Source organism: Equus asinus, chromosome 14 (genome assembly GCF_041296235.1).
Source record: "Equus asinus isolate D_3611 breed Donkey chromosome 14, EquAss-T2T_v2, whole genome shotgun sequence".
Lineage (NCBI taxonomy): Eukaryota > Metazoa > Chordata > Mammalia > Perissodactyla > Equidae > Equus > Equus asinus.
In genome coordinates, this window is record NC_091803.1 from 30,949,618 (window position 1) to 30,962,016 (window position 12,399).

General features: G+C 41.1%; 1 pseudogene; it reads left to right on the forward strand.

Annotated features, from left to right (window-relative positions):
- LOC106839009 (acyl-coenzyme A synthetase ACSM2B, mitochondrial-like) overlaps nt 1-12,399 on the forward strand; it is a 74,966-nt pseudogene that overhangs the window by 7,307 nt on the left and 55,260 nt on the right.

Here is a 12,399-nt window from a genome sequence, read left to right on the forward strand (position 1 = left end):
ATCTGTTTATTTTATTTGATAATTGGAAGACAGAATATAAGCACATCGGTTGCTTGATTTTTCTCTTGTTTCTCCTCTGGTGATGACAGGGCTGTTGAACTGTTCACATTTTCTAAGGATATTGTTTAATGATGGGATGTTAGGCTAAGACATTTTGTTCTATTTCCTCATCTTTGAAAAAAGATTAAATAGAAATCTCGCTGAAATAGGATCCTTATTTCCGTATTTGTTTCTTACATTTAAAATGCCACTGATGAAAACTGGCTTTCTCAGGGATCGTAGTCATACTAAAAAGTTATTTACACTCATAGTGCCAGTAATGTGCTTTTGCTGTTGACACATTGGGTAATTCCATTTTATCGGTTTTGGTAATAATCTTAGAAATGGTTTTTATCTCTTTTTAGTTAATTTGCATCAGATTTCTGAGAAAATTAAGAATTACATGAAGGAAAACTCACACAACTTGTCAAAAAATATCCATTTGTGAACAGAAAGTGTAATCATCCTTTACTTTTTATATTCATGGCTTCACCTTGAAGTACTTCCACTTTGTTCTAGTTCACTTATTTTTCTGTCTCTTTCATCCTAGGGTCCCATTTCATTACATTATGTAGCAGTCTAAATTCAAAGCAAGCATCTTATATGTAAGGTTCTGCTTTTTAAAATTTCTTTAAGGACTTATTCACGGGCGATAGGTTTTGCTATCAATATAATTAATATTTTTGAATTCTGAATCCTTTATTACATGTTTGTATAGATCAGTGAAGCAAAGAAAGGTGATCAAGAAACCAAAAGGCAAAATAAGATAATCTGTGATGAAAGCATGTGAATTTGAGGTAAAAATCCCTTCTTTTTCCTACATTACACTCTAAAAACAGAAGTAAAAGTAATGAGTAAATATTACTAATCTCTATGTGTTTTGTTGAAGAATAACATCAAAACACTTGAAGGCACTAACAAAATCATTAATGACATCATTCCACATATTTGGGTTAAGTTGCAATCTGAGAGAGATTGGAACATCAAGAATTGGGACCTAGGGGCCAGCTCCATGGCTGAGTGGTTAAGTTCGCGCGCTCCACTGCAGCAGCCCAGGGTTCGGATCCTGGGCTCGGACATGGCACCGCTCGTCAGGCAACGTTGAGGCGGCGTCCCACATCCCACAACTAGAAGGACCTGCAACTAAGATATACAACTGTGTACAGGGGGGTTTGGGGAGATAAAGCAGAAAAAAAAAAAAGATTGGCAACAGTTGTTAGCCCAGGTGCCAATCTTAAAAGAAAAAAAAAAAAAAGCAACTCCTCCATTTCCCCAAGTTTAAAAAAAAAAAAAAAAAGAATTGGGACTTAGTGAGAGTTTCGCTACTGTTATTACCATAATTTGACTTTTGAGCCTTTTTGTTCATTGGGTAAATTGAGCAGCCCTGCTTTCTTCCATGCTGTTCACTGCTGTTTTAAGTACCAATACCACGATGCTTTTTTTAATTTAAGGACTTAGGAAGAATTTTTTTTTGCAACCCTGGATTAATTTTTTTTAACGTCATTCAGCACTCTTTCCCCTCCAAGAAACACAGAGCTGGGAAATTGTAGGAGAGAGTACTAGAGATTTCTAGCCGCATTGAACAGTCCTATCCCTCTTAAGGCAGAGCACAGAATTTTCAAAGTGAATCTGGTGACATTTACCTTCCACTGAGGAAAGCTGTTCATTTGAGCTGTTTGGCTTCAAGGTTTTAGACCTTCTTTGCTTTTGCCTTGTCCCCCAGTCAAGTGTCCCATTATCTTGAAAGTAGGAAAGTTGGAGTGCCCATGAAATATTTGTGACTCGACTATTCTCTTAATTCCTCATTTCTTTCTGTGTTTGACTTTTCTCCTCGGTTCAAACTGGATCAGCTGCTTTTAATGATACAGGGGCTGATACAGGGTATGTTTTGTTGGCATTTCTTCTTTTAAGCATATCGTCCAGTGTTTCTTTTGAAATCTGGTACTTTTTTTTTTTAATGATTGGCATCTGAACTAACAACTGTTGCCAATCTTTTTTTTTCCTTCTTCTTCTTCTCCTCCCAAAGCCCCCCAGTACATAGTTGTATATTCTAGTTGTAGGTCCATCTGGCTGTGCTATGTGGGACGCTGCCTCAGCATGGTCTGATGAGCGGTGCCATGTCTGTGCCCAGGAACTGAACTGGTGAAACCCTGGGCCGCCAAAGCAGAGCACGTGAACTTAACCACTTGGCCACAGGGCCGGCCCCTAGTACATGTTTTGTTTCTATCCTACATGCAGATAGGAAAGGAAAAAGCTACAGAGAACTTAAAAGGTGATATTTCTATGAGCACTTCAGAAATAAATTACCTGTATTTGTTGCAAGATTTTAATTGTACACCTCAGCTTTGATGAAAAACAAATATGTCTTAGAATATTAAATTTGTATGTTCTCTATTAGGAATTTTTCTACTTGGCATCTAAGTCATTAGTGAGAATGTTTTGCTTTAAGTTCGAATCCCCCTTAATGAATTTCATGTCAGTAAAGCAAAATTGAAGTCTGAAGAACACCATGTACAGAAGGAAAATGCTCAGCTTAAGATCAAGAAGGAGCAGATAACAAAACGTTCCTCCCATAGCTTATAAAAATCAGAGAACTAAACATTATTACTTCCTTTTAAATTTTATTTTTAATCGTGGTAAAATACACGTAACATAAAGTTCACCATCAGAACCATTTTGAAATGTACATTTTAATAATGTTAAGTATATTCACATTGTTGTACAATCATTACTTCTTGACTGTCTTTTCTCAGATCTTTCTTAAAGTCAGGAGATACGAGTGCGGGATTCAAGGCAGAGAACCTCGATGTCTAATAAATGTAATCTGGAAGGTATGTTGCTTGTTGGGAAGAAAACCCCATATAGTAAAAATGAGTTTGCACTGGGAATGTAAAAAGTGGCTTCAGATTCTCTCCTTTCTCCTCTCTCCACTGCAACCAAATTCTTGGGAAGATGTGCACACACACAAAGAAAATTTTTTTATGTTTTACAGAAAGGAAAAAGAAACTAGAAGACAGCTGAGAGGCATTGCGATCTATTAAAGTGGCAAAGTAAGCCGAATTAAAAATGCTAAAGAAGAACATAGGCAGTCCTTTAAAAAATTGTTTTATTGAGGTCATAATGGTTTATAACATTGTGATATTTCAGGTGTACATTATTATTTATCAGTTTCCATATAGACTGCCTTGTGCTCAACACCAGTAGTCTAATTTTTGTCCATCACCATATATATGTGCCTCTTTACCCCTTTCGCCCACGCCCCCCCCCCCCGCCCCCTTCCCCTTCCCCTTCCCCTTCCCCTGTGGTAACCACTAATCTGTTCTCTTTGTTCTTATGTTTATCTTCCACATATGAGTGAAATCATGCAGTGTTTTGTCTTTCTCTGCTTGGCTTATTTCGGTTAACATAATACTCTCAAGTTCCAGCCACATTGTTGTAAATGGGATGATTTTTTTTTTTTTTTGAGGAAGATTAGCCCTGAGCTAACATCTGCCACCAATCCTCCTCTCTTTGCTGAGGAAGACTGGCCCTGAGCTAACATCCATGCCCATCTTCCTGTAGTTTTCATGTGGGACGCCTGCCACAGCATGGCTTGACAAGCAGTGTCATGTCCACACCCGGGATCTGAACTGGTGACCCCTGGGCCGCCGAAGTGGGACGTGTGAACTTAACCAGTACGCCACCAGGCCGGCCCTGATTTTGTCTTTTTTATGGCTGAGTAGTATTCCATTGCATATATACACCACATCTTTATCCATTCATCACTAGTGGGCTCTTGGGTTGCTGCCATGTCTTGGCTATTGTGACTAATGCTGCAATGAATATAGGGGTGCATAAATCTCTTTGAATTGTTGATTTCAAGTTCCTTGGATAAATACCCAGTAGTGGGATAGCTGAATTTCTGATTTTTTGAGAAATCTCTGTCCTGTTTTCCATAGTGGCTGCACCAGTTTGCATTCCTGCCAGCAGTGTATAAGGGTTCCATTTTCTCCACATCCTCTCCGACATTTCTTACTTTTTGTCTTGGTAATCATAGCTACTGTAACAGGTGTAAGGTGATATCTTAGTGTAGTTTTGACTTGCATTTCCCTAATGATTAGTGATGTTGAAGATCTTTTCATGTACCTGTGGCCATTGTATATCTTCTTTGGAAAAATGTCTATTCATATCCTTTTTGATCAGGTTGTTTGTTTTGTTGTTGTTGAGTTGTATGTGTTCTTCCTATATTTTGGAAATTAACCCATGTCAGATACATGATTTGCAAATATTTTCTCCCAGTTGGTGGGTTGTATTTTCGTTTTGTTCATGGTTTCCTTTGCCTTGGAGAAGCTTGTTAATCTGATGTAGTCCCATTTTTTTTTTTGTTTCCCATGCCTGAGTAGACATGGTATTCGAAAATATGCTAAGACCAATGTCAAAGAGTGTATTGCCTATATGTTGTTCTAGGTTTTTTATGGTTTCCGGTCTTACCTTCAAGTCTTTAACCCTTTTTGAGTTAATTTTTGTGTATGGTGTAAGATAATGGTCTACTTTCATGCTTTTGCTTGTGGCTGTCCAGTTTTCCCAACACCATTTATTGAAGAGACTCTCCCGTCTCCCTTGTATGGTCTTGGCTCCTTTGTTGAAGATTTGCTGTCCATAGATGTATGGTTTTATTTCTAGGCTTTCAGTTCTGTTCCATTGATCTGTGTGTCTGTTTTTGTGCCAGTACCATGCTGTTTTGATGACTATAACTTTGTAGTAGATTTTCAAGTCAGGGATTGTGATGCCTCCAGCTTTGTTCTTTTTTCTCATGATTGTGTTCACTATTTTGGGTCTTTTGTTGTTCCATATAAATTTTGGGATTCTTTGTTCTATTTCCATGAAGAACGTCATCGGAATTCCGTTTGGGGTTGCACTGAATCTGTAGATTGCTTTAGGTAACATGGACATTTTAACTATGTTTGTTCTTCCAATCCATGTACACGGAATATCTTTCCATTTCTTTATGTCATCTTCGATTTCTTTCATTAATGTCTAAAAGTTTTCATTGTATGGGTCTTTCACCTCCTTGGTTAAATTTATTCCTAGATACTTTTTTCTTTTTGTTGTGATTGTAAATGGGATTGTATTCTTGAGTTCTCTTTTCTGTTAGTTCTTTGTTAGAGTATAGAAATGCAACTGATTTTTGTAAGTTGATTTTGTACCCGGCAACTTTGCTGCTGTTGTTGATTATTTCTAATAGTTTTTTGATGGATTCTTTAGGGTTTACTGTGTATAGAATCATGTAATGTGTAAACAGCAGGAGTTTCACTTCTTCCTTGCCAATTTAGATATCTTTTATTTCTTTTTCTTGCCTAATTGCTCTGGCCAAAACCCCCACTACTGTGTTGAATAAGAATGGCAAGAGTGGGCATCCTTGTCTTGTTTGTGTTCTCAGAGGGGTGGCTTTCAGTGTTTCCCCTTGAGTATGATATTGGCTGTGGATTTGTCATGCATGGCTTTTATTATGTTGAGGTAGTTTCCTTCTGTACCCATGTTATTGCAAGTTTTCATCATAAATGGATGCTGCATTGTGTCAAATGCTTTCTCTGCACCTATTGAGATGATCATGTGGTTTTTAGTCGTCATTTTGTTAATGTGGTATATCACATTGATTAATCTGCGAGTGTTGAACCGTCCCTGTGTCCTTGGTATAACTCCCACTTGATCGTGGTGTATGATCTTTTTAATGTATTGTTGTACTTGTTTTGCCAGTATTTGTTGAGGATTTTTGCATTTGTGTTCATCTGCGATATTGGCCTGTAATTTTCCTTCTTTGTGTTGTCTTTGTCTGGCTTTGGGATCAGGGTACTGTTGGCCTCGTAGAATGAATTAGGAAATGTTCTGTCTTTGTCAGTTTTTTGGAGTAGTTGAGAAGGATAGGTATTAAATCTTCTTTGAATGTTTGGTAGAATTCTCCAGAGAAGCCATCTGGTCCTATACGTTTATTTTTTGGGAGGTTTTTGATTGCTGTTTCAGTCTCTTTTCTTGTGATTGATCTATTCGGATTCTCTATTTCTTCTTGATTCAGTTTTGGGAGGTTGTATGACTCTAAGAGTTTATCCATTTCTTCTAGGTTATCCAATTTGTTGGCATGTGGTTTTTCATAGTATTCCCTTATAATCCTTTGTGTTTCTGTGGTATCTGTTGTAATTTCTCCTCTTTCATTTCTAATTTTATTTATTTGAGACTTTTTTCCTGGTGAGTCTGGCTAAAGGTTTGTCAATTTTGTTTATCTTCTCAAAGAACCAGCTCTTAGTTTCATTGATCCTTTCTGCTGTGTTTGTTTTGTTTCTGTTTTCATTAATTTCTGCTCTAATTTTTATTATTTCCCTCCTTCTGCTGACTTTGGGCTTTGTTCTTATTTTTCTAGTTCTGTTAGGTCTACTTTAAGATTACTTATTTGGAACATAGGCATTCTTGAGGAAATCTGTGGACAAAAATAGATTATCACAGAAGAGTAAGATATTTATATGTTGATTGGTACAAATACTGTTGTGTTAGTGAAGGTGTGGAACAATGTAGATAATTATAATTATTTTAGAATATTTACCACCATATTTTTGCCATATTCATTCTACAGAGAAATGTGTTTCTCCTTTCTGCCTTGATTTTGTAATCTGCATCTTGCTTTCCATTCTCACTGATTATCAGAGATTCTTATTTGTAATTAATTTAAGATTGGAGGGAGTACTGGCACCAGCTTTAATCACTTCATTGTCTGGAACCCACTGGGTTTATTTACATTGTACTCTAGATTTCAGTCCCATAATATTGTTTTGACCTGCCTTATGTCTGTCATTTCTTATTAAATTCTAGACATTGGGTAGAAAATATTTAGAGAAAAATTGAGGCCTCGTGTTGTGTTATCTTGCTGCAGAAAATCTGGGAGTTTACATCTGGCGGGTGATCAGGGACGCCAGCAGTACTGAATCCTATTCATCCAGTTAGCAACTCAGACCATTCACTGAAGGCTCAATCCCTCCTAAGGCCAGTGTGTTTTCTGTCCACCTTTATTCTTAGTCTGTAATCTCCTGGATCCCAACTAAGGCCTGCAGGTTTTTCTAGGGATGACCTTCATTTAGTGACTGTGAACTCCAGTTGTTTTACTTCTGTGCCCGTGGATGTGTGCAAATGCTGCATAGCTTCTTTGCATCTCAGTAGTCTCCTCTGGAATTACTTGATGAATTGCTTGATGAAAGTGGCCCCAAATGCCAGGCTGACCTTAATCCTGGGCTTCCTTCTTCTCCATCTTATCCTCATGTTTCTTTACTGGATTGGTAGCAATTTGGTGCATTCTATCATGAATTTCATATTTTGGCCAATGTTTCCTATTGTTCCAAGGGGAAATGAGGGACTTCAGACCCACTCATCCATGTTCAAAAGTGAAACTTTTCTTATATTCCCTCAAGAGTCAGGTTTGTGTTATCCTTTCCCAAGCCCAGGGTTGAGATTGCTATGTCCTTACTTGCATCTTGTTTACATTAAACCATGAGATATTTTAGGGTGGGGATAGTGCCCTCCAGTCCCACTGTATCCTCAGTACCTTACAATGCACCCACTACATTCCAATCAGTCCAGAAAGCATTTGCTGAAAGAATGCTGAGTGGAGTCACATGGAAGGAAGTGAGTGGAGTCATGTGGAGGGATGTGGGTGGTCAGTGGAAGGAAGTGGTGAAGTCACATGGATTAGTAGGGTTAGTGTTACGGTAGTAAAAGGAAAGAAGGGACTTGAGGATTATCCTAGCCAATTATTGGTTGAGCATAACATCTCATTTGTTGAGATGGGGAAGATGGGGACAGGTTTGGGGTTTGATCTCTTTCTTAATGGGCCAACATACAGCATAAGCAAATCAATCCACCTCATTTGAAAGTTTTAGCCACTCTTGGAACCCCAACATGGTGGAGGTGGTGTGCATAGTGGTTAAATGCAGTCTCTGAAGTGAGATTGCCTAGGATTATCTCTCAAGGGCTTTCTAGCTGTGTGATCCTGACTGGTTGCTTAACCTCTCTTTGCCTCACTTTCCTCATCTGTAAAATGGGGATAATGAAACCTAGCTCCCAGTGATGTTGTGAGAACTAGATGAATGCCCAGCCTATTGTAAATACTCATCAAATGTGGCTATTATGGCTTCCCTTGTAGTTGTGTCTGAATTCCAGGCCAAACAGCTCTTCTAATGCAGCACCAACCAGGAAAAAGTGGGAATGAATAAAACAGGGCTGACGACACTCAGGGGCTATTATTATCCAGCCCCCACCCACCCACCACAATGATATATAATTTTATTGGAGTAGCTCCACTTAGAAAATGATACCAGGACCTGGAAAATGGGCACTTTCCCTCCTGGCTTTGGAAAAGCTACAGTTCTTCCTTGACTCTTGGTTTCTTCTCTTGTCTTGGAGGTCCTTTTGGCTTAGCCACCCTTTCCTCCTTCTGAGCTGTTTCCTTCTGTTCAGCTGGCTCTTCCGGCTTGATCCCATTCTCCAGCTCAGGCAGCTTCTGCTCAGGTAACTCTTTCTGCATAAAAGGTACCACTTCTTCCTCAGCTAATACCTCCTCTTCTGTCACTTCACTTTGTTCAATAGACAATAGCTGTTCAAGAAAAGAAGGGAGGGAGGGAAGGAAGAAGGAAGATAAAGAGGCAAGAAATATGTGATAATTGTGATTATAATTGCCAAGGCCACTTTTTCTGGAAGTGCCCAGAGAGAGGCACCTGAGTGATCCTCTTAGATGCAAAGGTTCATTTGGCTTGGTTGGGGACATTCTCAACTGTGATTTTGCCCCTCCAATAACAGGACCTTTGGGGAACCAGCCTTCCTCCACTCTTAAGTCCACAGATATGGCTGCCCCCATGCCTGGCTCCACGGCTGAGCATGTGACCCAGGCCTCGCTAATGAGATCCCTGTCCAGGACATTTGCTAGGACTACTAAGAAGTAGGTGCTTTCTCTCTAAGCTGGGAAGATAGTACTTTAGAGCTATTGGTCAATCTTTGACCCTCCATGGGGAAGTGACTGCTTGGGAAAGAAGCCAACATAGAGGAAAACAGAGATGGGGAGACAGAAAATGAATTTCAGCTGGATCCACTCATGCCTAATGTTCTGCCAGTTATATAGGATAAATTCCCGTTGTTGCTTAAGCCACAGAGTCGTGATTCTGACATTGGCAACTGAAGGGTCCTAACTAATACAGATGGCAACTTCCAGCAGATGGCCTCACTAAGGCATGAACAGGATTAGGAGAGAATGGGGATTGTCATCCCAACCATCAGGAGAATAATACCACAGGGCAGTATGCCATCAAGACATCTGGTTACCAACTCAGGAACAGTGGACCCAGGGAAGCAGCCTTGGGAGCTGTGTGAGACCTCAGAGACTTTGCCCCTCCAAGTGTTTCTGAAGTCTGCCATTGCTGCTTCCTTGTAGAACGTGCCTTTGAAATAAAATCATCCAAACTGGATGGTTGCTCAGCCATCTTCAGGTATCTCCAGAGTGCACAAGAATAATGGAATTCTTGGCACGCTCTTTCCTAGTCCACTGAGGTCTCGATGATTCTGTGTGGGAAAGAATAACCCAGGGTGCTGCTGTTTGCCTTACCTCATCTTCATCCTCAATCCTGGTCTTCCTTTGACTTTCCAGGAAGTCTGAAAAGCCCTTCATGGTGTGTTCTCCCTTATACGGTACAGCCTAGGAAGGAAACAGAACAGGGTCAAAATGGTAGCCTCTTCCTGCAGGGATTCCTTCATAGGTAAATCCAGAGTCCCATTCCATTCCTAACCACCTGAGTACAGTGGGCAGGTTGCTTAACCTCTCTGAGCCTCCATTACCATGGCTCCAAGAGAAGGATAATAAAAATTTCTCCATCCACAATGATTGGGTCAGGGACTAGCAACTGACCTAAGCTGGACCCCATCTGAGTTTTGAGACTTTTGTGGAAGCTAAAGGAAAACACTCTTTAACATGAACATGAGAGGGTCATTGGAGCTGAGAACGAATCTGATTTAATGGAAGGCAGAGCTGCAGATAGGGAGAAACCGAGTCTGCGCTAATGACACAACAACATTTCCAGTTATGTGAGTCCCAAGAGCCCCTCACTTGTTGAGAGTCGGTGGGGAAGAGCCTGAAGAAGGGGTACCAGTCCAGGTTCATCAGCTGAATATCATTTGCCGTGATGGCGATCTTGGCGATGGTGACTGTGGGGTGGTTTTGATATTTTCTGCCCAACTCCTCCAACACTGGGAACAGCGCCCTGCACTTTTCAGACCAGGGTGCATCTGGAAGAGAGGGGCCATTGCGCAGGCTCACACTAATGAGGACTCTGAAAGCCAACACTGGTCCATAAACACCATCACTGTGTTCTACTAATGGTTCTGCTGCTTTGCAAATTGCATTCCTTCTCTGTTTTAATGGTATATTAGATTATTTTACATTTCAGACATAGTACCTGATCATTATTAAATAAGTCAGAAAAATATTAACCTACTCTCCTTTCGCCCAGATGCTAACACTTTTAGCATGCTGGGACATTTTCTTCTATTCTTTGTTTTTCCTTTAACATAGCTTTCCACTCCAGATGAAGAAGAAAACCAGGAAAATATCTATGCTAGTTGCTTCCTCATGTTCTGCCAGTAAGTGAGTGTGTGTGCGTGTGTGTGTGAGTGAGTGTGAGAGGGAGAGAGCATGCAAGAGTTTTCCAACAGAGCTTAAACTTGTAGCCGAAGATCACCCAGTGAGTTAAGCAGAGGAAGGGGGATTTGAAGACAGGTTGCTTTGACTTGTGAACATTATACCACGCTGCCTTTCAGTCTGGTGGAGAGAATGCACCCAAGAAGTGAACAGGAGGTTGTGACAGGTACCACTATGCCCGGAAAGGGGACACTGGACTTCCTTGTGGGATAGTTCCTTGAGCTGTGATTTTTGCCCAGGCACCCAGCCCTCTGGAGAGAAATCAGGGATCAGCTCCAACACAGAAGGGAAATTGAAACTTGTCTGCTGGTCATTCCATTAGTTTCTGGCTGTGCAGGAGGAGTGGCCTCAGAGGCCCTGGACACTCCACATTTGGATGATCACCCCTCCATTTACAAACCAAGTGCCTCCAGGACCACCTGCTCTGCCAGCAGCGGCCCCGCAGCTCCCCGGGAGCCCAATGGGCCCTGAGTTGGAGCAGGAGGGAGTATAATGGCTGCAGTCCCAGGGGGCCAATGTGACAGTCCTGCTTCCAAGAAAATGATGCTGTTTTTACCTTTCACCAGAAACAAATGGGCACTCTCATAACTCCAGGTGTCAGGTAAGTACAGAAAGGACCACCGCAGCCTCTCATTTAAAGGCAACAGATCATGGTTAGTTAGCCACGCAGACCTTAAACACTGCACCCTGTGGATGAGAGTCCAATTTCAGTGAGATTTAAAAGGCCTGCATGATGCAATCCAGCCCTCCTTTCACCCTCCATGAAGTGATGGGATCAGAGCTCGAATTGAACTTTTTGCCTTGCAGCTTATTTACAGTGTGGCCTGAGGTAAGGCAGTTAACCTCTGTAAGGCTGGGTTCCCTGATCTGTATTGTGGAGCAATTCGCTGGCCCTTCCTAAGAGGCTTGTTTTGAGGAGGCAATGAGAGCAGGTGTGTAAACCGCAAGCTCATGTGTGGCTCATGGTACGTGCTCAATAAATGGTAACTGCGTGTTAAATAAAAGAGATGTCTGAAGCAGCTTCATTGTCACCCTTCTCTGCGTCTCAGGCTGGGAGACAGGGTCCCTGGCTTTGGCTCTCACATGCAAATCAGAAACTGGGGAAGGGGCCAGAGTCCTTAGGTGAGCACTGGAAATAATTATAACAATAGGAATAATAATAGCAATGATAGCTGTCATTTATCAAGTGCTTACAACATGCCAGACACTGTGCTAAGTCCTTTACTTGCATGATTTGGGTCCCCCGCTTGGCCACACCAGCTCGGGTAGGTTAAATACAGCACATTTGGTAAGTCACATAAAGCCAGAAGCAGAGGGATTCAGTCCAGCCGTTACCAGCATACGCACTGGAGTCAGGCTGCTTAGGTTTCAATGCCAGTTCCAGGACTTACTAGCTGCGTGACTTTGGAAAAGTTTCTTCTCCTCCCTGGGACTCTGTTTAGTCGTCTGTAAAGTGGGAACAACAATAGTAGCTACTTTCAAAAGTATGTTTTGAGGATTAAATGAGATAACGTAGAGAATGGCTCAGCACAAGGCCTGGTGTACCATGGCATTCAGTCAGTGTTAGCCATCAGCTTTATTATTGTTATAGTCACAGGCCTGGATTAAGTGGAAGGTATTTTACCCATTCCAAGAATTCGATTTTTGAGGAGCGT